This window comes from Hibiscus syriacus, unplaced genomic scaffold (assembly GCF_006381635.1).
Source record: "Hibiscus syriacus cultivar Baekdansim isolate YM2019G1 unplaced genomic scaffold, ASM638163v2 tig00003398_pilon, whole genome shotgun sequence".
Lineage (NCBI taxonomy): Eukaryota > Viridiplantae > Streptophyta > Magnoliopsida > Malvales > Malvaceae > Hibiscus > Hibiscus syriacus.
Genome location: NW_024061969.1, coordinates 753566 through 779426, shown reverse-complemented (window position 1 = coordinate 779426; position 25861 = coordinate 753566). Strand labels below are relative to the sequence as shown.

The following is a 25861-nucleotide window of genomic DNA, read 5'->3' as shown; positions in this document are numbered from 1 at the left end:
GCAAGTTTGCAAATTTGATTTGGTGCTCGTCATTTTTAAAGTAACATAAATTTATTTAAATATCCTTACAAAAACTTGAGAAAAAAATGAAAAAACAAATTCAAACAAAATGCCTCAAATGATGAAATGATCTTCCTCACTTGGATGCCCCCAAGTTGTTGAAGTCGATCCAGTTCTTGTTACGCATTTTCTGCACGATTCTCTTGAATGCGGAGTATTTCTCGATAATGTGCCTTGAGACACCGCTATGATATTCGCAATGAGCGTTCTCATCATATTACCTGGGGTAAGGGGGCTTCATGGGTTTCACCGGGTATGGTGACACTAAGTAAGTGTCAAAGGTTGTTGATAAAGCTCATTGTAAGTCATGGGAATAAGATCAAAATGTTCCCATTTTTTATGAGACATGTGAAGGTAATGAAAAAGAGAAAAATAATGTGAAATATGCTAAAATACATGATGCATGAAATGTTCGAGGCATTGTTCCAAAAATGTGTCTGCTATTATAAATAATCCGTATTGGGACAAAAGTGTTATGTCTTAAGAGACAAAAAACATTTTAAAGGTATAGATCCCGAACAGCCTCTGACAAGTTGATTCATCTTCCGTCTTTTTCTGTCACTGGTTAAATAACATGTCGAACCGTTCTAGCTCCTTTGGCTAAACTGTGCAAGTGACGAGCTGCTTGCCCCAAAAAGTCTCGAATGACTACATCTCCGGCTTTCACTCTATGTTGAGTCTGTACGCTAACGGAAACACCATTGGAGGAACTATCTGAAGCCTTTTTCTTAAATTCGTCAACAATGGCCTTCTATCGCTTTGCCATCTTGTTCTTGATGTATTTAAAGGGACTCTCCAGGTTAGTAACCTTCTCTCGTCTTGCCCCTGCAACCTTTACCAGCTCAAAAGGTTGACTTTTAGTGTGCACAGTGTAAATCCCTGTCCATCCTGAGTATTCTTTGACCATAGCTGGACTTCTGAGCTTTTCATCTCTCATATTATAACCCCTTTGTCTATTAATACAGATTATTTACGTTTAATGAACACGTTTTTGGTGGATCAACACCTCTTTCGAATGATACATATGATGCAAATAAAATAAACTTACCCTTTTCATTAAAAAGGCAACTGGAAATTATCTTAGCCTGACTCACTTACCTATCCCCAGTAGAGTCGCCAAGCTGTTGGAGCCGTCTTTCGGTTGGGCCTTGAATTGGGCTTCGACTTGAATAATTGGGATAGAGTCGTCACCGATAAATTTAAAAACCCTTAGGTGGATTAGACACCATCTTACCTGATGTGCGTTTTACCAGAAATGTGTCAGGTTCAGGAGTCGGTAATGGTCAAGGAAGGATTAGCACCCTTGAACCGCCCTTTCGGTACCAATTAATTTTTCGGTTCTCTTTAATTGCGAAAATTAAAAATTTAAATTGAAATTTAAAAACTCGATTCAAATTACTAACCTTTAATTGATTTGAACGAAGACCTTTAAAAAGATAGAAGTGTTAGATTTGTAATGAAGTGCAAGATTGAATTAAGATAGAAATGCATAAATATGAAAATAATAAACAAAAAAAATAACAAAGAAAAACAAAAATAATAAAATAGAAATAAAACAAAACAAAATGAATAAAAAATAAAAATAAAACAAAACAAAACAAAATAAAAGAAAATTAAAAAAGAAAAAAAATAATGGATAAAAACAGAAACACAAATAAAACGAAGAAAAAATAAATATATATATATAATATTAGGTAAAAAGAAAAGAATAAAATAATATAAAAAATAATAAAGCAAATCACCTAACGGGAGGAAAATTTTGGCTAAGGAAGACAAAACTGTTTAGAGGCCTACCTAATAAATGTGAGGTGATATATATATATAATATAGTGTAATAAAAATAATCAAATAAAAATATTAAAAAGTATATATATTTATATAATAAAATATTTTAATAAATAAAATAAGAAAAAATTAAAATATTACGAGACTGAATTGGAAGAAAAACAAATCAGAGGCCAATTTTAAATGAAATTTGGGATGAAATTCGATGAAAAGGGGTTAAATCAGAGGTTTAAATACGGGTCACAAGTGTACGGGTCGGGTCGGACGTGGTGCATTCGGGCTAATATAAAGCCAAAAAAAATGTTCTAATCCTCATTTCTTTCTCATTTCAAAACCAAAATCCCCCACCCCTTTATGTTTTTCTCTGGTTCGTTCATCCTAAAGGATGAACACGGCCGGGTTCTACAAGAACCCAAAAAACAACCACCCTACGCCGCCTCGTCAGCCGCCGGTCATCGGCGGTGAACATAAAAAATTTTGCCTTTTTTGAAAGCCCTCGACTCCTTCGTTTCGAAAACTAAAATATTTTTTTAAGAAAACAAGCCTCAGGGAGTAGATCTGGGTTCGAAAACTTCGAAACCCCCATTTTTCACCGGCCCTTTTCAAATCGTTTACAAATGCTTCGAAATCACTCTTTTTTGGGTCGTATTTTCCTGGTATTTTGTGCCTAATCCTTGTGCATAAATCCTATGTCCTCTTGTGTGTGGTGATTACATTAATTTATAGTACACAAAATATCCTATTTTTAGAAGTCCTAGTTGCGTTGAAATTGCTCTCTAATCCCGGTTTGTTGAGAGTCCCGTGGGACTGACTTGTTTTTTGTTATTTCCATGAAACCACAACGTCAAGAAAATCGACCGGTTAGCTATGTGTGGCATGAAGACTCCGGATGTGGGGGCTTCGAACAGTGCAGCGCTGGGGTGAGAGGTGGAAAGCGGCTGGAACATCAAAAACCCTAATCTACCCTAGGGTTTCATGTTGGGTCGGACACAAGTGGGCCAGTTCGGGTTGCAGACGAGTCGCGTATGTGGGTTCGGGTCTGGCTACTCCACTGGAGTTTTGGTCGCTGGGCATCAGGTCTCCTATGGTTTGGGTCATGCTAGGCCACTTGGGTCATTGGTTTTGGGTTGTGTGACCTGTACATAAAAAATGTAACATTTAAATAAACATATATATATATATATATATATATATATATATATATATATATATATATATATATTATAATTTATAATTTAATCGGACGAAAATAAGTGTCTACACTAACCAATTATGATTTTTATGTGATCATCAATATGTTCACGTGATCTACTTTCATGTGATCTGCTAACTTTGTCAATTAAGTATATTCATTCTGTTTATATATAATCGTTATGACTTTACATTTGACACTGATATTAAAAATCAATATAAAATCATTTTGTCAAGATCGAGAGAAATATTTGGATTCTCGTTTTTTATTCATTTCTCTTATATTACCTTGGGAACAAAAAAACTTTAACACCGATTAATTATCATCTGACAATCGATTGTGATTCTCCATCTCAACTAGAAGAGATGAATCGCTTAAAACCATTGTGACTCATTTGTTATTATTCAAAGAAGCTTCAGTCGTAACCAACTTTTTTGGCATTCCCCGGGATTCATGTTAGAAGTAGTTAACGGATATATCAAACGCATTCACCTGGTATTGTTCTCCACCACCAACCAATTTGAGAACCTTATTCTTTCGTCACTATAATTAGTGATGGATGTATGTATTTTTTAGGATAGACCTACTTTAAATTTGAATTTCTTTAAGTTAATTATTTATTTTAATGATAGTGTCCGAAAAAGTTATATTATTAATACATACATATTCATCCTAAAAATATTTTATTAGTATAAACACGAAGGCGTTGCACCTCCTTGAGCATTTATTTTCAAACTAAGGAATACAATAAGAAATAATCAGAATCATTTATGTTTTGATAATCTATATACACTTTATAAATGTAAATGTAACTATTTGAATTTAAAATCTTTAAAGAAAATATTATTTTTTTAATACAAAATTTTATGTTAAAATTAATTATTTAAATTTCATTATTATATGATTCAAAAAGTTTATTTAACTAAATTAAAGTTTACGTGCCCGTATAATTATATATTTGTAATTATGATTTTATGATTTTATATACCTTTGTGAAATTATCTTGTATTTGTCCCTCACACAAAAAAATTTCTCTTTCTTTGCTCGTGAATTTTATCGTTTAAGATTTTTAATGTAAAATTTATGTGTTTTGTTTATAATTTTATTTTTTTTAATCTCTAATTATCATACCGAACCACTATCAATATATGGAGATTACTTGATTCGATCGAAATAATGATAATATTGAAATAGGATATTTCATTGTTAGATCACAACACTAGGTCAAACGCCAATCGTCTTTTCTTTTCCGCAACCAGATAATCCTACTCTAAATTGTTGTTTTGGTAAATGACATGATCTCGTTTAACCTACTTGTCTACCACTTCAATGAGTGTTGGCTCATAATCACTAGGAGCTACAAAGCCATGGAGGTTCATCACAGTTGCAGCCACATTGGCGAGTCCACCGTCCAGAACATCTCTCTGGAACCTAACACCGGCTGCCAATCCCCGACCTCATACTGCAATAGGCACCTAATTCACAATTTCCAAAATATGCATCACCAAATTGAGTTCAACTTTACACCGACAGAACAAGGAGAAAGATGTTGGAACTTACAGGGTGACAAATATGAGAGGTGAGTATTCGGAGCTCCCTACTTTTATCTTATAGAGGTTCCCCGGACTTACTCCTCTTCACCATGTCCTCCGCGTTGCCATGGTCAGCGGTTACCACAAATATTCCACCAACTCGCTCTATGGCGTCAAGGATCAACTGCAGCCCAACATAGTAAGAAAAGTTCTATTAAAAGTTCCGAGTGAAGATGAAAGATTGAACTAGAGTCATCACACCTTGACAGCTTCATCAGCAGACTTACATCCCACAATTGTAGCCTGGATATCTCCTGTATGTCCCACCATGTCACCATTTGGTATGTTCACACGTACGTGGTCGAATTTGCGGCTCAAAATCGCATCTCTAGCCTTCTCCGCGATCTCCAATGCCTTCATCTTTGGTTGAACGTTGAATGTAATGCCAATATCACTAGGAATTTCCACATATTCTTCCAATTCAGGGTTGAAATAGCCAGAGCGATTTCCATTCCAGAAGAAAGTGACATGACCAAATTTGACAGTCTCACTGTTGATACAGGAACACTTCTTTGTTAAAGTAAGAAACATCATAGTCATGGATTATAATGACTTGCTCTAAGCATACCTGCAGGCGAAAATTCGGATACCGTTGTGCACCAAATATTCACAGGATGTTCTATCGATAAAGGGAGGAGAAACAAGGTAGTGACTTGGAAGCTTCAACTCGCCATCGTACTGAAGCATACACGCATATCAGATTTTAGGGTATCGTACACGATTGAATTTGTCAAAATCTTGTTATTCGAGTGCCTTAGCCAGCATAACCATTCGATCTGCACGGAAGTTGAAAGTAACAACAGCATCACTATCTACAATTGGACCGACAGCCTTGTTGTTCTCATCAACAACAACAAATGTAGGTAAGTACTGATCATTTTGCATTTTCCCTCAGTTTCTTTACAGCTTCAACAGCATTTGTGAACTTGTGTGGGACTTCACCCAGAACTTGAGCATCCCATCCTCTTTTCACAACATCCCAATCATTCTGCAAAAGATAATCTCACAAGAGCGAAGAAACACCTCGAGTCAAGGGGCCAAAAAAGGTGAATAAAACGCTGATTTCTCACCTCGTAGCTGTCCATTGTGACATACATGCGGCCTCCACCAAAGCAATCCGAGCATCAACACCTTTCTCACGTAAATATGCAAGGTCATTCTCAAGAGTCTCCACAAAGCCTACTCTCGATCCATCTGCAACATCACGACCATCTGTGAGAATGTGAACTCGAATCCTTTTAGCACCATGCCACTAGTTCCCTTCAGTAACAACTGCATACATTTTGGAAATGAATTATCATGAACATCCAAAAGGTAGGAGCCTGTCCTGAATCACCAAAATTACCTGCAACTGATCAAGTCGGGAGTGAACATCGCCATCGCTAAGTAATCCGATCAGGTGCAGAGTTCCCTTTTCAAAAGATTCACTTATATACTTAAATCCTTCTCCCTCGTAAATTTTACCAGAGGCAAGAGCAAGATCAACAAGCTTAACCCTGCAGTTTCAAATGAATACTATTTGCATTAATAGGGACAGTGTCGGTTCTCACTCACGCACACGCACGCAAAAAAGGCGAGTAAAATCGAGGAAGGAAGCATACCCTTGAGCGAAAATGCGTCCATCACCAAACGCATAGTGACCAACTTCACTGTTTCCCATGTCATCGTCCGTTGGAAGCCTACAGCGGTTCCATGAGCCCTGATTAATCTCCATTTCTCGGGGGCACCCTGCCAACATGATCAGTTCCATTCAAATTATGGCATACATGATTCTTTTATGAAACAAAAACACTGTAATAACATCCAAATGGTAATCTACATTCCTCTGCAGCGCGTACATGCGTTGGCAATTGTTAAGAAAGCTTCTAAGTAGATATTATTTTATAATCAATCTAGACAAATAAAAAAATTTAAAATTGAAAGATATATATATGATTCTTACATTATGGCATTATGGCATACATGATTCTTTTATGAAACAAAAACAATGTATCCTAAGTTCCCAACCCATAAACGCTAATAATATTTATTTATCTTAGTAAAATATATTAAAAATAATTTAATTAAAATTATTAGTATACCAATAAAACTAAATTACTATTATAACCTTATGGATATATAATTTTATTTTATACTTTAATTTTGCTTACTTTCTCAATTGAGTTAAATAACACCATATTGAATTAGACACCTCATAAATATAAAATTCTATCATACTCAATTTAGAAGTAAAACTAATTACATTAGTAAAATTTATTAAAATTTAAAATTATTATTTATCAATATAAAATAAATTAGTATCATCATAATCTTGTTTAAAAACTATTATTAGAATATACATAATAAAATAATTCTAAAATTATTAATAATAAATATAAATATTATTAAAATATAAATAAGAAATTAGTTTTAAATTTTTCATAAAATAGTTGAGTTTTTAATAGGGATGGATTGAGGAGAGCGAACACCTTAAAATTTTTAAATTCATTATTTTCTATTGGTAATCTATTTTCATCTCTTCTCCATTCTCAATCTAAAATTTTAGAAGTTCATCCCTTAATATAAAATTTGAAGTTGGTGTTAATATAAAAAAATAAATGATTAGAACGTTAATACTTCCTCTGTCCCATTAAAATTGTCTTTTATTGACTTTTCGAAAGTCAAATTTACTAAACTATGAGCACAAATAATTTATTTTGTCACGACAATTACATCCTTTTTACCACAACATCTCCACTTGTTATCACATTACACCATCATTCCATCCCCACCAACATACATTTCATTTTGTTTCAGCATTTTCATTGGTACATACCATCACACTAACTCTACTTAGATAATGCAGTTCTTTGATTTATTAAACTCATAATTTCCATCAATCCTTGTAGAGACCATACTCACTCATCACTTTATTACTTATTGTGATTGTGTATTCTTGCACAACATTTGCAAATAATTTTATAGTACTCACACACGCAACAAGAAACTTCACGAATACTCATTTCTTAAAATTGGCTACAATGCAAAATCGAATTGATCACCTTCATAACCATATTTGGACAGATCATAAGGAGACGAACATGTATTTAAGCAGTATTTATTTACTTCCCGTATGGTAATAGTATTAGGGATGGTTGACCTTGTTAGGTCGTACTCTAAAAACCTCATAGATGTTACAACATTTTAAGCTTCACCGTTATCTTCAGAAGTTATCCAAAGGAATTTACTTAATCCAAGTCATGAGGATATTTATATCATTATGGTATTCAAGGTAGATTTATTCAATCTAGAGCATAAGGGTATTCAGTCATTCTAGGGTTTAGGGATATTTTTTGTTAATTCACACTTGGTATTTCAATCCTTTCCTTCCGTCCTGTCTTTTCATTTAATTCAAACTTGTCATTTATTTCAATCATTTCAAATAATTCTGACAATAAGAGTACTTTCGATAAGTCAGCCTTCGGGTGTATGCTCATAAATCATAAATTCTAGGTATATTGCCTTCTTAGAGGTTACAAACTGTTTATCTGTAATCTTCCGTACAAAATAGGAACTTAATAGTTAAATCAATAATTTAACGGATTAGATATGAATTCTCAAGTACTTTCTCAACCAGGGTCAATCCGAACTATTTTTACATCTCAAGGGTAATTCTATAATTTCTCATCTAGGTATTTTTAGTGTTTTAATTTTTAACAATAGTAATCAAATCTTAAGGGTTATAAGGCTAAATGCTTCACTCGTTAATCACGAAACTTGGAATTGTTCTTTATAAATCTTATAATTTCTTAGACGATCCATAATATTTTTTATTCATTTACTTACTTTTTATTGCATTCAAATCGAGTTTAGAAATTATTAACTATACAGATGAGATGAGACATATTCATCAATGCACTTAGCAATACCAACATGTATCGTAAAGCATGCATATGGTAGTAAAGTATTACCTCAATTCTTGAGCTATACCGATCAAACATTCAAACTCTATTCGATCTCTTTCAAACTTGAATCCAACGTCCAATAATATCTCAGGTACATATCAATAGAAATTACATCATAAACAGAGCTTAATTACGAAAAATAGATTGAATCAGAAGGTTAATCAGTGATAATAACTTTCTAGATTTGAATTTGGCGAAACATACCTAAAAATGGACTCAAGAAGTCAAAAAAATCAAGAATGGTGATCCCGGGAAATTTCAACGGTTGATCAACGACCGGTCAATGCCAAGTCAACGCCAGGTCAACGACTCAGCGTGGCTCGACACGGCTCAGCTCGGTTCAAATATCTCAGTTCAAATAGCTCGGTTCATACCAGCCCAACCGGTTCAGCCAGTCAATAAACCCCCTGGATGACAGACGATGCCCATGCGCAGGGAGCGACAAGTGTGCTGGACAAGTGTCTATTTACTTAAAAATATCAATAATAATGCCTAGCCTAAACAGTTAGGGTATGAGCGAGCATACTTGAGGGACAAGTGTTCGAACCCCTCAGGTCATCAAATCCATTTTTTATTTTTTCCCTACCGATGGAAAAAGGAAAAATTTAGGGTTAAGTCCTTAAACTTCCTATATATTCTAAATGGGGCTACAAGTTCTGAATACTTGTAATTTTATCCCTAAATTTAAATAAATTTATATTTTTTTTCAAAATGGGGGTTGTGACAATTCTCCCCTCCTTCATAGAAATTTTGTCTGAAATTTACCTAAGTTAAAGAAATATAAAAACTGAGCTTGCATTAATTCTTCAATCTCTCAGGTATCTTTTACATGAAAATGATTCCTCTAATAGACTTTAACCATCTGAATAAGCGTTCTTGACAAAAATCTTCCATATCAAAATTCCAAAATCTGAACAGAATTCTCCTCGGAAAACCAAACATACCTTAAATATCAATCCTTAATCAGACTAATACTTTCTTAACTTCAGTGCAACATACAGACATAACTATTTACTTCCAGTTGTAACATAATCGTCTCGAGATTTACAATTTTACCAAGTATACTAACATTTTCCTTTAATCTTATACATTTCAACTCATTTAGGTTTATGGTTTTGCACCTATCGGGTTTTAATCTCATAAAATTTGAACAAGAATGATTCCAAAAATTCTTCAATTTTTTTCATCAATGCAGAACTTTAGAGGGAAAACACCTTGTTAAAGCTTGAACCAAATACATTGCTCTTTGGCCCACTTGGGTAGCAATTCTTAATATCGAAACTTGACTTATAAGGTTTGGCTACGAGCTTATTATCACAGAACGTTTAAGGAGTAACAAAACTCAAATTCAAGTTAGAAGTCAGGTCAAAATTCTCGAACAAATAATCTTCCACGTTACGTGCGGGGTAACTTCCAAAATTGGGACGAATACTGACAATATTCCCTTTTTTGCACATATTGATTCATAACAAATAAGATACTTTGGTATAATTTTACTCGCATGATAACTTCCAAAATTGGGATGAATACTAACAATATTCCTTTTTTACATACATTGAGTCATAACATATAAGATACTTTGTTATATTTATTACAGAATGATTATTTGACATCAGAGTTCCAGCTCAGAAGAGTACGGACATAATCTAGGGGTATTTACAGACCAAACATCCTATGATCTTTGATCGGCCAATCTACCAGAAGACTCGACTCGACCTAACCTAAGCTCTGATGCCACTAAATGTAACACTCTCATACTGATACAAGTGATCTAATCCAATCTGATGTGTCACGTTAGGGTCTCCAGAGTGAACTAGATCAAAATCTTGGAAAATTTAAAATTTTTATTTATATATTTAAATTGTAAAATAATTCATAGATAAAATACAAGTTCAATAAATTATTTATATATTAAAAATATAATTCAATATTATCAAGTAATAAAACAAGTTTCAACCTCGAATATAAAACATAATACAAACTCCAGGCACTCTAATTTACATGCATATACTCCGCAAGCAACGCCGGTGAAACTTCTTTATTGATGTCGATAAAAGCACGTGATCAAACTCTTTAACCTGAAATGGTAAGTAGCAGAGTGAGTTATGGAAAGCTCAGTAATACAGAACTACCAGATGAATGCAATAGGTCATCATGTATATGGTAAAGTATAGCTTCCCTTAGCAGGACAAACATCATCAAATTCTAGCAGTGATTTTAGATTCCCTTAGCTAAGTCTTCCGTTACAAACATGAATTTACGGTATAAAGGAAGTATTCAGAAAGATAGATTCAAAAGATTAAATCAGGAGTCTAGTGTGTTCCAATAAAATAGAGAAATGTGTACAGATTATTTAAAAACATTAGTAGTTTAAAACTTATTTTAAAACCAGAGTAATACCCTTTAACTGAACATCGATAAACAATTCCTCATAACTACATCCATAAGGGCTTACCCTAGGCCTATTGGGGGTTGGAGCCAACTTAAGGGATTATCATGGGGTCTGAGAGCCTACCCAAGAGTGTACCTTGGGTCCTAAAAGCCTACCCAAGGGAATACCTTAGGGCATTATAGCCTACTCAAGGAAATAACTTAGGGCCTTAGAGCCTACCCAAGTGTCACCTTAGGCCCGTAAGGATTTACCAGCTTGATCAGAGCTGAACCTCCACACTGTAGAATCATATCCAAACAGTGCCCCAATAAATCAGTTTATATTGTAATCTAGCAATTTCCATGATCCATAAATCAAACATAATTATATTTTCTAGTGAAAACAAGTATCTAGAGAGCACATATCATGTAGCCATAGTTCATAAACAATAAATCAATACATCAGAAAGATAAAATATCGAACAGTTAAAATATTCAGTAATTCAGTAACTTCAGTGAATCATATTTCAGAACAGATAAAATAATCATGTAGCACAACGGGAATACACTAGAGGAACCAATTATTTTTTGAAGGTACTTGGTAATTATCAACTGGTGAAAACACGAAACTTCTGCAAACTTATTGAATTTTAGAAATGATATCCCTATAAAAAGGAGGTTTGATATCTAAGGAATTCATCAATAATTTAGGGAGTGATTTATTAAGATCATAATATTCAGATATATTAACAAGGTGTTAAAGAATTATTGCATCAAAATTTATTTAGGATTCGAACATTCCTAAAGTGATTCCATCAATCAGGCTTATAAAGGCAGTCATCATTTGATTCATGAGAAATCAGTTTAATAAGGGCACGTAGTGATTTATAGAATTCCAGATTTCAATCATCTTAACTTGTTTTCAATTCCAATCGCAATGTACAATTCCCAACAAAGGCAATACTTATCAATTATGAAGGTAGAGAAACTTCATGAATACTCATTTCTTAAAACTGGCTACATCGCATAATCGAACTGATCACCTTTAGAACCATCTTTGGATGAATAATAAGGAGACGAACATGTATTTAAGTAGTATTTATTTACTTCCTATATGGTAATAGTATTAAGGATGATCGACCTACTTAGATCGTACTCTAAAAACCTCAGGGTCGTTACATCATTTTAAACTTCACCATTATCTTCAGAAGTTATCCAAAGGCATTTACTTAATCCAAGCCATAAGAGTATTTAGATAATTCTGGTATTTGAGGTAGATTTATTCATTTCAGAGCTTAGAGGTATCCAGTCATTCCAGGGCTTGGGGGTATTTTATGTTATTTCAAACTTCAAGGGTATTTCAATCATTTTCTTCCGTCCAGTATTTCCATTTAATTCAAACTTATCATTTATTTCAATCATTTCAAACAATTCTGACAATAAGAGTACTTTTGATAAGTTAGCCTTCGGGTGTATGCTCATAAATCAGAAATTCTGGGTCTAGTGCCTTCTTAGAGGTTGCAGACTATTTATCAAAAAAAATTCATACAAAATAGGAACTTAACAGTTAAATCATTAATTTATTGGATTAGATACAAATTCACAGGGTACTTTATCAATCAGGGTCAATACATGCTATTTTTACCTCTCAAGGGTAATTCTATAATTTCTCATCTAGGTATTTTTGTGTTTCAATTTTTAACAACAATAATCAAATTTCAAGGGTTATGAGGTTAAATGCTTCACTGGTTAATCATGGAACTTCAAATTGTTCCTTATAAATCTTCTAATTTCTTATATGATCCATCAAAGTTTTATTTAGTTACTTAATTTTTACCGCATTCAAATCGAGTTTAGAAATTATTAACTATACAGATGAGACGAGACATATTCTTTCATGCACTTAGCAATACTAATATGTATCGTACATCATGCATAGGGTAGTAAAGTATTACCTCAATTCTTGAGCTACACTGATCAAACATTCAAACTCTATTTGATCTCTTTCAAACTTGAATCCAACATTGAATAATATCTCAGATACATATCAGCATAAATTACATAAAAAATAAAGCTTAATTGCAAAAAACAGATTGAATTAACAGGTTAATCAGTGAAAAATAGCTTATCGGGTTTGAATTTGGAGAAACATCCCTCAAAAACGAACTTAAGACATCAAAAAACATCATGATAGGTGTTCTTGGAAAAAGTCAACGGCGGATAACGGATGGTCAACGGCCAGTCAACACCCGATCAATGCCCGATCAATGGCCAATCAACACCTGACCAACTACTCGGCTCAGCTTGACTCAAATAGATTGGTTTAGACTGGCCAATAGGTTCATATCAGTTCAACTGGTTTAGACTGATTCAGTAGGTCAACAAACCCCCTGAATGACAAAAGACGGTCACTCGCAAAGAGCAGTGCATACGGCAGCTCCTATCGTCGTCGGACAATGAAAATTTTAGATCGATAGATCGTTGGCCCAGGAGTCTAGTGTAAGTGTTGCTTCATAGTGATGAATGACGAAAGATGTCGAAATAAAGCTTTTTCGAACGATCAAACTCCTCTCTTCGATCTCTTCCACCGCGACAGCGATGGTGACTCCACTAGAATTCGAAGAAGCGGAACAATTAGATGGTTCACCTGGTGTGAGAAGTGAGGCTCATCGACGGTTCGACAACAACGAAATGACAAAAAACAACTACGGCTATTTGGGTTTTTCGTTGCACTATTGAGTGGCGATTTGCGACAAACGATATCATTATTTGGTGCAATGTCGCTCGGGTTTTGGTCACTGGTCGATGATGATTTAAACGAGGGTAGTGTCTGGTTGAATGATGGGTTTTCAATTTGGGGATTTTAGGGATTTAAATCTCAAACCTTAAACATTAAACTATATATTTACTTAAAAATATCAGTAATAGTACCTAGCCTAAATGGTTAGGGCATGGGTGACCATACTTGGGGATAGGGGTTTAAATCTCTCAGGTCACCAATTCTATTGTTTATTTTTCCATACTGACTGACAGAAAAAGGTAAAATTTAGGGTGAAGTCACTGAACTTTCTACAGATTCTAAACCAAACTGTAAGTTCTAAAAACTTGCAATTTGGTCCCTAAATTTAAATAAATTTAAATTTTTTATTTTTTTTAATTTCAAAAAGGGGTTTTGACAAGCATATTAGGTTGAGAGGATCGCCTTCGCATTTGCAGTACCCGATCTAGACTAGTTGGTCAATAGATCGGATATCAGTGATTAATTCATAAAAATGAAAAAGTAAAACAATTATTGTCTGTATTTATAACTTTGTCCCTTATCAAATTATAAATACAACTTTAATAGTATCTACACTTTTATTTCGATGACACTTCTAATACCTTATGACTTTAATAGTATCTACACTTTAATAGTATCAAATTACGTAATTTATGTTATATTTTATGATAACAATATATATTAAAAATAAACGCATAATTATAGATTTTAATCCAACATCTCGATGGTATACCAAGCCTTGGAAGTATTGTGCAGGGTAGATTGAATGGGATGGCGATGCAACTAAGTGATAGGAGACAAGGAGATGTCTATCGAATGGCCAAAGAGACCCTCTCCATAAAATGTACTTGGTTTGCACGTACTCATATCTATATGTACTCGTATCTTACATTTAACAGTAGCGTTCATAACAATGGCTTCACTGATTATAAGACATAACAATAACAACAACAATACTAAAAGTTCCTATATTCATCTTCAAAATGCATTCAAGTATTTGAGACATCGAGCTCTATAAAGTACATTTCAAGTATGAAAAGTGCTCCATTTTGGCATGCATATGCACCTGCAAATAATGATATGCAAGTTATTAGATATGGTGATAAGAGTTGATTTGCTAGGCATAAATTTCACAAATGCACTAAAACAACAAAAAACAAATAGAAACCTAAACAAACTAGTCATCTTCTTCAACATATATAGAATCACATGAAATATAAAAAAATCTAAAATATAAAAGATTTTGAGAATTTTAGGATGACGACTGCCCTACCTGCCCCATTTGTTCTATCCCTAGCTATTGCATGCTTTCATATACATTTACATAAAACAGTTAAATTTTTAAAGATTTTGTTTAAAACAATATATGAACTAATAAGCAAACAGAAAGGAAATAAATACAGTCACCTGGATTTGGTAAGCCGTGCCTAACTCTTAATGTAGTTTTCGACCACATTATTATAATCAATACTCGACGATATTTATAATGTTTTCTATTGTAAATTCAGTTATTTTTTATAACTCTTATAAATGTTGCATGCAAGTAACATGCTCTCTCTCTATATATAATCAACATAATTTTTGTAATTTGCTTATTGTTGTGACCAGTGGCGAATGTATGCTTTGTCCAGGGTGGGCATAGAAATTAGAATTTTTTATATTATTAATTCATTTTATTGAGGGTGCCCACCCTGAAATTTTATTTGTGTCTACCTCATACGAAAAATTTATATTATTAATATACATGTGTCCATCCTAAAAATATTTCTAGATTTATCACTGGTCGTAGCAAATTTTTTTGTCTTTATCATTTGCTTATTGTTCTAGCTAACTTTTTTTTGTCATTATGTAAACTTATTTTATGTATACATTTAGTTTTCTTAACGTGATTGTACTTTATAATAATTTGAAGATTATTATTTGATCAGAATTTATAGCAAAATAGTAAGAGAACATTTTATCAATATATTTTTATTTTTTAATTATTATAAATCGAGTTGACTTGCTTTTTAGCTGGATATTTGATAACCTTGTAAAAATGTCATATTTTGTGTTCTTTCACTTAGGTTTTGGTTGTTTAAAAAGCTCGTTTAACTACATATAGTTGCATTTAAGTCTATAAAGTTGCATTTGGTAGTTTTAATTTTACAGTAGCATTTTATTGTTGAAATTGTTGTTGCATAATGGGAAAGGTCGTGTTTTGTTGACGATGTACATGTAACTGATGCTAAAGGACTGAAGGAGAATTGGATAAATGCTACAATATTTTAAACAGCATTTCTGGCCGCAGAAAAAGACAAAAATGATGAAGATATCTTTAATAGTTGCCAGCTGTCAACACATGAAACCTCCTCTACCAATTGCCCAACCTAAGAATATGATGAGAATATTTCCTTATGTTATAAAAGGAAATAAAATATCATATTTAATGGGGTAATTTAAGAGTCTCTTGGGAGTTAGAGTATTTTATTGTGAATTTAAGAGTTCTTGGAAGATGGAGAGTTTTTTTTTAGTATAAATAAGATAAGAGTGGAAGAGAAAAGGGTGTGGCAAACTAGGGGCAAAACAAAGAGCTCCATTATTTTATTTTATTTATTTTCTTCCTTATTTCGTGGTGTTCTCCATAGCCAAGCTCTAAGGGGATAGCAAGCTAGGCCTTTGAGAGAAGCTAGCTTGCTAAGGTGGTTCACGGTGGTTAAAGAAAGCTCATAGCAACACTTGGGAGTTCTCTTCTGCTTCGTTGTTTTTCACTTATATTTATTTGTGGGTTTTGGAACAAATGATTATTCTTGTGGATGATTTATACCCACCATGAACTAACCTTATTTGGTGTGGGTTTGCTTTGGATAATTATATTTTGTTTTTAATGAATGATTTATGGTTCCATGTTTAAATGTTGGTTTGTTCGTTGTTTAAATGTTAATATCTTACACTTGTAAGAGCTTTCAAGAGTTAGTAATTTTCTAAGTTTTGATGTCTAATATCGAGAGAGTTAGGTTAGATTGACTTGAACAATGGAGCTAATTTGGGATGGCTAGGTTTTAACTTGCCTTAGAGATAAGGAAGTGTTTCAACGACTAAAAGAAGAACTTAACCGATAGGATTATGTTGCAGTTTACACTGAGAGGTATTGTCGTAGCATTTTCTCTGTCAGGTTCCTTACTAGAGATAGGTCATTTATCCTTATTGTAGCTTGTTTGTGAGATATTTTAAAGTTATCTTATTTCATACCCCAATGCTCAACTGTATTTTGTCATAACAATTTTTTGACTTTATTTCATTGTTTTCCATAACATTTCACAATTCACACTTCAATACTTTGTCACAACATTCTTACTCATTTGTTTATACTACCGTAAAGACTATATTTAATTCATATATTTTTGGTGCATTAGCTTAGCTTGGAAATTCCTTCAATCCCTGTGGAGACGATACTCACTCACTATTAATTACTAGTTCGATTATGTATACTTGCACAAATTTGCATTTAATTTATAGCACTCACATGCATAACATTATTGTAGGCATAAACATTTTTTCGAAACGAAGGAGTTGGAAATTTATTTTGAGATCTAGGTCATTTGTTATAGTATTTATGGAATTTGCTATGTCCACAAGACAATTCTTTGAAATATATTAATTTAATGGAACTTGTTGTTTCAACAGGACGAGTTCTACAATATTTATTGTTTAAATTCAATTTAATAGAACTTCTCGTATCACCAGGACGAGTTCAAAAAAAATATTTTTATCCTTGGTATTTTTTCAATTTTTTTTTAAATTTAAAGGGAAAACAACATTCCAATAGGAAGAGTTCCCATACATAGCCATAGAGATAACCATTTTAAATTTTTTTAAGGGGAACCCATCATTCTAGCATGACGAATTCCCCCGTTTAATAGTTGGTTTTAAAAATTTTGACCATTTGGTTTTAATTATTTTTTTTCTTTGTATAAATAGGTGGTTTTGGTTTAGGGTAGAATTTGTTAGAATAGAAGAGAAAATTTTGGAAGAGAAAGCATTGAGATTCAAGCAACGGAACCACGACAACAATTTTCATTTGATCTTAGTAATGAGTTATTTTCATTAGATGATTCCAGCTCCATCTCGTTTTTACTATTCATCTTCGAATTATGAGGAGTTGGATATTACGTCAATTATTTCCAAGCTTCAGTCCGGAAAAAAAAGACCCAACTCCAATTGAGAATGTGGTTATTTTAGACCATCAAACTCTTCAATCATGGAAGGAAGTTGTAGAAAAAAATTTCAAGAAGTTGTATGAGACCTTAAAAAGTCGTCGAAAGAAAATTTTAAATAAGTATAAAAACTTTACACTTGATTCAACAATCAACCAATTAGAAAAGCTATAGAGAATTCGGTGCCTAAACGTAAAGAAAAAATATCAATGGAGGCACCATCATATTGTCAAAGAATAAATAAAAATTCTAGCCATTAAGTTTATTTTGCAAACTATTATAACGGAGCTCTGGGTTTATAAACCTCTTTTAAATGTTGTATGATACTAAGAGCCTTCTCAGATATTTTAGGGGTCCTGAGCGGTGGAGCAAGAATTTATTAATAAATCATAAAAAATAATTAAACATCATCAAATACATTGTTTTCTTTATTTTATTAAAAGAATACAACTAAAATAATAAAAGGCATTCACTAATTTACAAGATTGTCACTTGAAAAATCTCACCCTCTTAGCATTCTTTGAGGTAAATTCATTAATCAACTCCTCTTTTAAATTTTGTATGATACTCGATGGATTTGTAAACTATTCAGTCGATGAAATTAAATATTTGGAACAAAAATTATAATAGTAGTTTTTCGATGGTGAATGTGACAATTTAAGTCCATAAAGATTTTAGGATATTATATTAATTCACTCATCATAGTAAATATATTTGTATTGGTAATAAATTTTAAATAACAGAAAATAAATTACATTTGTGTCAAACAAAATAGACATAAATATTAGATATGAATATTTTTAGGGAAATACAGATCCAGTTAGATGCCAAATCCTTTTTTTTACAGTCATACGATGAAGGTAACACCTTCAAATCTCTACGGGTGATCCGATCCGAGGTGTCACATTAGGGCAACCGGAGTGACTCACACTGAAAATTAGACAAAATTAAAATTTTCGTTAAACCATTTAAAAACCATTAAACAATTTATAGATAAAAACATAAGTTCAGAAATTAATTTATAATCAAAACATAATTCAACAGTGCACTATATAAAAACAAATTTTAGACCCTAATATAAAAGCATTATATGGCATACATGCCCCCTAAATACATCCACCATACTCTACAAAGAATGTATTGGAACTCCATTACTGATGTTGATAAATGCACAAGATCAAAACCTTCAATCTGAAATAGAAAGTAACAGAGTGAGCTTTGGGAAGCTCAGAAATACAAAACTACCAAATGAATGCAGTAGGCCATCAGGTAAAGCTTAAATTTTCTTAGCGATACATGTATCATCAGGTTCTAGCGGTGAGTTTAGATTCATTAATTAGTTTTTCAGGTAATAGTCAAAAGAGTTACAATCCAAAGGAAACATTCAGAGATACATATTCAAGATATTAAGTTGAGGAGTTTAGTGCATTCCAACAAAACTAGAGAAAAGTGTACAAATCTTTTAGAAACAATAGTAGTTCAAAAGTATATTTTTAAAACAATAGTAATACCCTCTAACCGAATACCAATATGTATTTCCCTAAAACTACATCCATAAAAACTTACCCTAGGCCCATTGGGCAAAGAAGCCAACCTAAGGGAGCACCTTGGGTCTAGAAAATTTTCCCTATGCACAAAGAAAAGGAGCATACGATAAATTTCCCCCTATGCATGATGCAAAATGGGCATGCGATAAGGTTTTCCCCTATGCACGAAGCAAATGAGCTTATGTAAGAACTTACCAATTGCACAAAGCAAAGGAGTCTGCGGTAAGGACTTACCCTATGCACAAAGCAAAGGAGCCAGAGATAAGGACTTACCCTAGTCATAGTGTAGAAGCCTACCCAAGGATCACCTTAGGTCTCTATAAGGATTTACCAGCTTGATTGGAGCTGCACCTCAGAGACTCCATGTCAGATCCTAGATAAACCCTAGTAAAAAGGAATTTTCAAACAGTAAACAATAATATCAGAAATCAGGAATCGAGAATCAGATATATTATATCAGACACAGAAATCAGAAATCATACTTCATTTCAGATAACAGAGTCATACTTTTAAAAATTAGAGAAAATATCTATGTCCATAGGGAACACACTAGTGGATCCAGTTATTTTCCAAAAGTACTTGGTATTAATCAGGTAGGGAACCATAAAACTTATGCAATCTAATTGAACTTTAGAAACAAGATTGTTATTAAAAGGATTGGATAGCTAATGTATTAATCAGTCGTTCAGAAATTGATACATTAGGATCATATAGTATTAAGATATATCATTAAGGGCATTCAAGAACTGTTGTATTCGAATTATTTAAGATTCAAAAATCCCTAGGGAGATTTCATCAATCAGACTTACAAGGGGCTGTTAGTCGATTCCTGAGAAATTTTGGTAATTTAGATTAATAAGGGTAAGCAGTGATTTATAGTATTTTAGATTTTAAGCATTTAACAGGCTTTCAAGTCTGATCGAACTGTACAGATCCCATCAAAGGCGATGCTTACCAAGTATCCAGGTAGAGAAACTTCACGAATATTCATTTCTTAATACTAATTGCACTATTGAGTCTACTGATCACCTTCAGAACCATAATTGGATGAATATTGAGGAGATGAACAGGTACTCAGGCAGTATTTATTTTTATTCTCATATCAAACAGTAGCAAGCAGGGTCGTGATTCAACCTTTAGGGGTGATACAACCTTCAATTTTATTAGTACTTTTAGGATTTATCTAAGGTACTCACTTATTCCAAGCTGTAAGAGTGTTTAAGTCATTTGGAACCTCGAGGGTACCTCGATCATTTTGGAGCCCAAGGGCATTTCGATCATTTCAAAGCTTGGGGTATTTTCGTTATTTTAGTGTTTAAGGGTATTTTAGTCATTTTAGAGTTCAAGGGTATTTCAATCCTTTCATTCAATCAATGCTTTCCATTTAATTAAGTCTTTTCATTTTTTAATCATTTCAAACAACTCGAACATAAAGAATAATTCCGGTAAATTAGTCTTTAGGTATTTGCACAAAAATAAAAAAAATTAGGTCTAGTGTCTTCTCAAAGGTTAGAAATCAATTACTAAATTTTTCCAAACATAATAAGAATTTAACAGGTGAAATAGTAATTTTAACGGGTCGATTACAAATGCTCAGGTCAAATCTACTATCAGGGTCAATCCATGTCATTTTACATCTCAAGAGTAATTTTTTAATTATCCAGGTATTTTATGGCCTTAAAATTCTTTTCACAAAAATAATCAGAGTTGAAGATTTCAAGGTTAACCAATTTATTTATTGACCACTGAACTTAGAACTACTAGTCGGTCATCAAATTCTATTATATGAGTCCTCTGAGTCTTAATCATTTGTTTATCACTTTACCGAAATCATATTGGGTTTAAAATAACCAAACGAAACTTATATCCAAGTCATATTCAATCATGCATTGACCAATTACTGGCATGTACCGTAAAGTATTCCTAGAGTAGTAAAGTATTACCTCAATTTTTGAGCTACATCGATCAACCATTTACTCCATTCAATCGCTCTCAAACTTGAATTTGATGTTCCATGATATCTCGGATACATAACAAAAGAAATTACATCAGAAATGAATCTTAATCATGAAAATCGGATCAAATAGGAAGGTAAATCAGTGAAAAATAGCTTATGGGCTTTGAATTTGGTAAAACAAACTTTGGATTCAAACTCAGGACGTTGAAAAACATAAAATATGACTTTTCAAAAAAATTGAGTTTTTGGTCAAAGTTAACAATCAAACTTGATCAAAGTCGAAGTAAAAATCAATTGATCAGGTCAAAGGGTCAGGCCGATTTGGGTTGAATCAAACCGGTTCGGGTTGACTCGTTTTGATCTGAGTTGACTCAGACCGATTCTATAAGGTTTCAAAATCGGTGACCATCGCTACGAGTGTAGGCGGCGCGTGACAATGCGTGAGGCGATGGGAACGATGTTTTGGGTGGTCCGATCACTCCATGGGCATCCATTCAACAAAAACAACCCAAATCAACACTAATTCAAGCTCAAAAACAAGGTGAAACAACGAAAATAAGTGGTTGGAGTTCTTACCCAACGAGGATGACGAAAGATTGTCGGCAAGGAGACGATCCCGGTTGGGTTTTGGTCGGAATCAATTGAAGATTACAATGGTGAGAACGGTGAGGCTCTCAGACATCTATTGTGACTTGGATAAGGGAAAAACAAAAAATTGTTGGGTTTTCTTGGGTGGATCTTCAATCAGTCCTCCACGACTGTCGATAAATAGTACCAAGAAAATAGTACCAAGCAATTCATTGAAGTCCAACGCTGAATTGTTTAGTCCATGACCCTTTCATAACCCATAAATCAAAAGACTTGTCGGTTCCTTCCCTTGGGTAAAAAAATAGCACCAAGCAATCCATTGAAGTCCAAAAGTTGCAAACAGTATTCTGTTAAAGTCCCACCAAATTCAGGCAATGGTAAAACTTTTCACTAACCATATCAAATGAAAGAATAAGTTTACCACCAGAATCCCCATCTGACTGCCAATAATAAAACCTATTGACATAATTATTAAACAAAGTACAACCATAAGCATGAGCCAGAGGAACTAAAATTTCTTTCCATTAATCAACTTTAATCTAATATAAATCAACTTGATTGATCCAAAGACTATAAATGATCCTGCCTTCTTCATTTTCCATGTAAAACAATTTGTAACAAATATTACAACTTTGAGGTCATCAGTTTGAGAATCATACCCAAAACAAAGGCAATAAAAACTAGTGTAATCTTGTCCAGGAGGGCGTTGGACTGTGGTTTGAGGAAGGATTTTAAACTCTCTGGTAGATGGGCTCCAAAGGGAAACATTTTGTCCAATATATGGCTCTGCTAAACATAATATTCCATTACAAAGACCAACAATTTCAGGTCCATACACAAAATTCTCGAAAAAGGGCAAGTGAATATTGTGTTTTACTATAAAGTTTTGACCTTTCTTGGTCGAAAGTTTAGAGAAATAATGGATTTCATCACGGGTGTCACTGTGACAACGTTTGAGGAGAAGATTAAGGTTTTTTTAAGGCTGATGATATTTGGTAATGAAATGATGGGTTTCAAAAGATGAAGACCAGGGCTTGCAACGCACCTGAAATTGGTCAAGGATTTAACAGGAAGCTTTGAAAGAATCTCTAACACCAACATCTCTGGTAATTCAGTTCTATTTTTTTTATCAACCCTTGCATCTTCTTCTTTCCTCCTCATTATCTTCTCTACCTCCTCTAGTATCAATTTGACGCAACAATCGACTTATTCCTTTGAAACCCCTGGTTTGTGAACCATTTGAAAGAACTGTACACTTTTTTCTGAATTTCTTCCTTCAACGCCAATGGTTTGTGATTAGACAGGCTTCTAGGCAACGTGGTCTGCAATAGTTGGGGAAACTTATTTAAAACTTATGTGGATACAAGAATTCTATCCAATCAGCTTGTATTAGCAACACCTCTTCCTCTAAACCATGTGAACCGGCTACCAATTAGTGGCAGATTAACTAGATTGTTGTTCGAAGTAAACTCCCCAAAACTTCTCATTACATTATTGTGGAAGCTTACCCCAATCCTTTTCGAATCTGATTTAACTGTGTTGAAATTCCCTCTGACAATAACGGGGCCAGTAATATAAGAAATTAACTCAGCAAGGTTCAAAAATAAAGACATCCTCTCCCCTGGATCGTTCGGCGCATATACTTTCACCACACCAAACTTCTAAATTAACATGAGGAAATAAATCCACTATAACCACCGTTCTGTTCTGCACAATTTAGCAATAAAAAAGTTTGTATCCCATAATGAGATTAGCCCCCTGAAGCCCCGATGGATGGTGCGAAGGCTAACTCTCCAAAATATCTTCCCATCAAACATTTTGTTGTCCAAGGATTAATGGCCGACAATTTCGTTTCTTGCAATGAGGTTGATTTGATTAGAAAAAAACTCGACTCTAATTGATTTCGAGTTGTAGTTTCATAATCTAGACTCAAAAAAATCTCAAGTTCAAATCGAATTGTAAAATACAACTTAAATAACTCAAAATTTTTAGTAACTAGTATATTAATTTTCAAGTTTGAGTCGAAGTATGAGTCGATTCCCTCGACTTTGTTCGGTATATGTAAATTACATATGAAAAAAATACGAAAAGCATATATGTATTATATATAGTTATAAAATAGCATTTAAATTAGAATAAAGTAATGGCATGATATTGTAAATATTTACAATTAAATTTAAATAAAAACTTGAAAATTATACTCTACTAGACTCGACTCGAAAAAATTTCAAGTCTACTCCGACTTATAAAATATGACTCGTCAACTCGAAATTTTTTTAGTCTACCCGATCGAACGTTCATCCCTACTTGTAAGACGTTGAAATTATACGAGTTATAGCCCTTACTTTTTCATTTTTACCCATCCCTCACCTCGACAATTGAGGGCATAATATTAACCTAAGAAATACCGCCAAACAACATATTATCCCCAAAATTATGAGAAATAATAGCCCTGGAGATGTTTGACTATAACCACTAGTAGGATAAAACACATAAGCTGAGAAAACATTGAGATTCAAGCAATGGAATCATGACAGCTATACGTTTGATCTTAACAAAAAGTTATTTTCATTAGGTGATTTCAGTCTCAACTAGTTTGTTTATTTATCATCTGATTCTGAGGAGTTGGATTACGTCAATTATTTTCAAGTTTCGGTCGGAAAGAAAAATCATCGAAAGAAGTTGTAAAAGAAATTTGCAAGAAGTTGTGGAAAGAAAATTTTAAACAACTATAAAACACTTTGACGCAACAATCAACTTATTTTAGGTGCCTAAACGTAAAGGAAAAAATATCTATGGAGGCACCATCATATTATTAAAAGAGTGAAATGATAAATAATTAAAAAACCTAACCATTAAGTTTATTTTATTTATAAATTTTTATTGTTAGTATTTTTTCAATATTTTCATTTAAAAAAATTAAAGTGAACACAACATTCCAATAGGACGAGTTCCTTGACCATTTAATTTTTATTATTTTTTTGCAGTCATGTGATGAATGATACAAGGCCTTGTCCCACAATATCTCATTTCAGCAAAACCATTAAACCCATGTGATGATGAGCACCAATCTGCCTAGGCTACTCATAAATGTACGTATCTCGTGTTCGTGCATTTTAGGATATACGTACAAGCATATGATCCTCTAAGGACCCTCACACTACATTAAAAAACTATCAGAATACCAATTTTTGACATGTTTGACAGTCGCATACGAGCACCAACAACCTAAAACAAGACCTCTGCAAGATTGCAATCCATTTATCTCTAAAATAAATAACTGAGCTCTAGAATGAAAATCATCTCACACAAAAAGGTCGGAATTCTGACTCTTAAATTGGAAACGCAAACATGTAAAACCAAGTAAACTCTCTATATGCACACACAAAAGCTCATGTGAATTATTATATATATGCAGAAAAAAGATAACAATTTCCAGAAATATTCCACAAAGGAAACAAAACCAAACCATTGACGCTGTTTCATTGGATCTAAAGTATGGACAATAACACATGATCATAACAATACCAACAATAACAGTGTTCCTAGATTCAACTTCAAATGACATTCAACTATTAGGGACATTGACTTCTATGAAGCAAAGTCAAGTAGGAAAAGCACTCCGAGTCTTGCATTTATACGCACCTGCAAATCATAATACACAAGTCAATAGAATTGCAAATAAGAGTTAACAACTAAGCAAATCTAAAGGGATAAATTTTGCGCATCCACTGAAACAAAAAAAAAACAGAAACCTAAACAAGTTAACATTATTTGAGAACATCACAAGACAATATAATTCAGATAAAGTCCATATCAAGAGACCAAATCCATTAAATCTTTCCCTTTTT

At 33.3% G+C, this 25861-nt stretch overlaps 1 pseudogene; it reads right to left on the bottom strand.

The window, feature by feature from the left end:
* The window catches only part of LOC120176002, a 38341-nt pseudogene extending 15170 nt beyond the window's left edge, over positions 1–23171 (bottom strand).
* Between the last annotated feature and the right edge of the window lie 2690 nt (positions 23172–25861).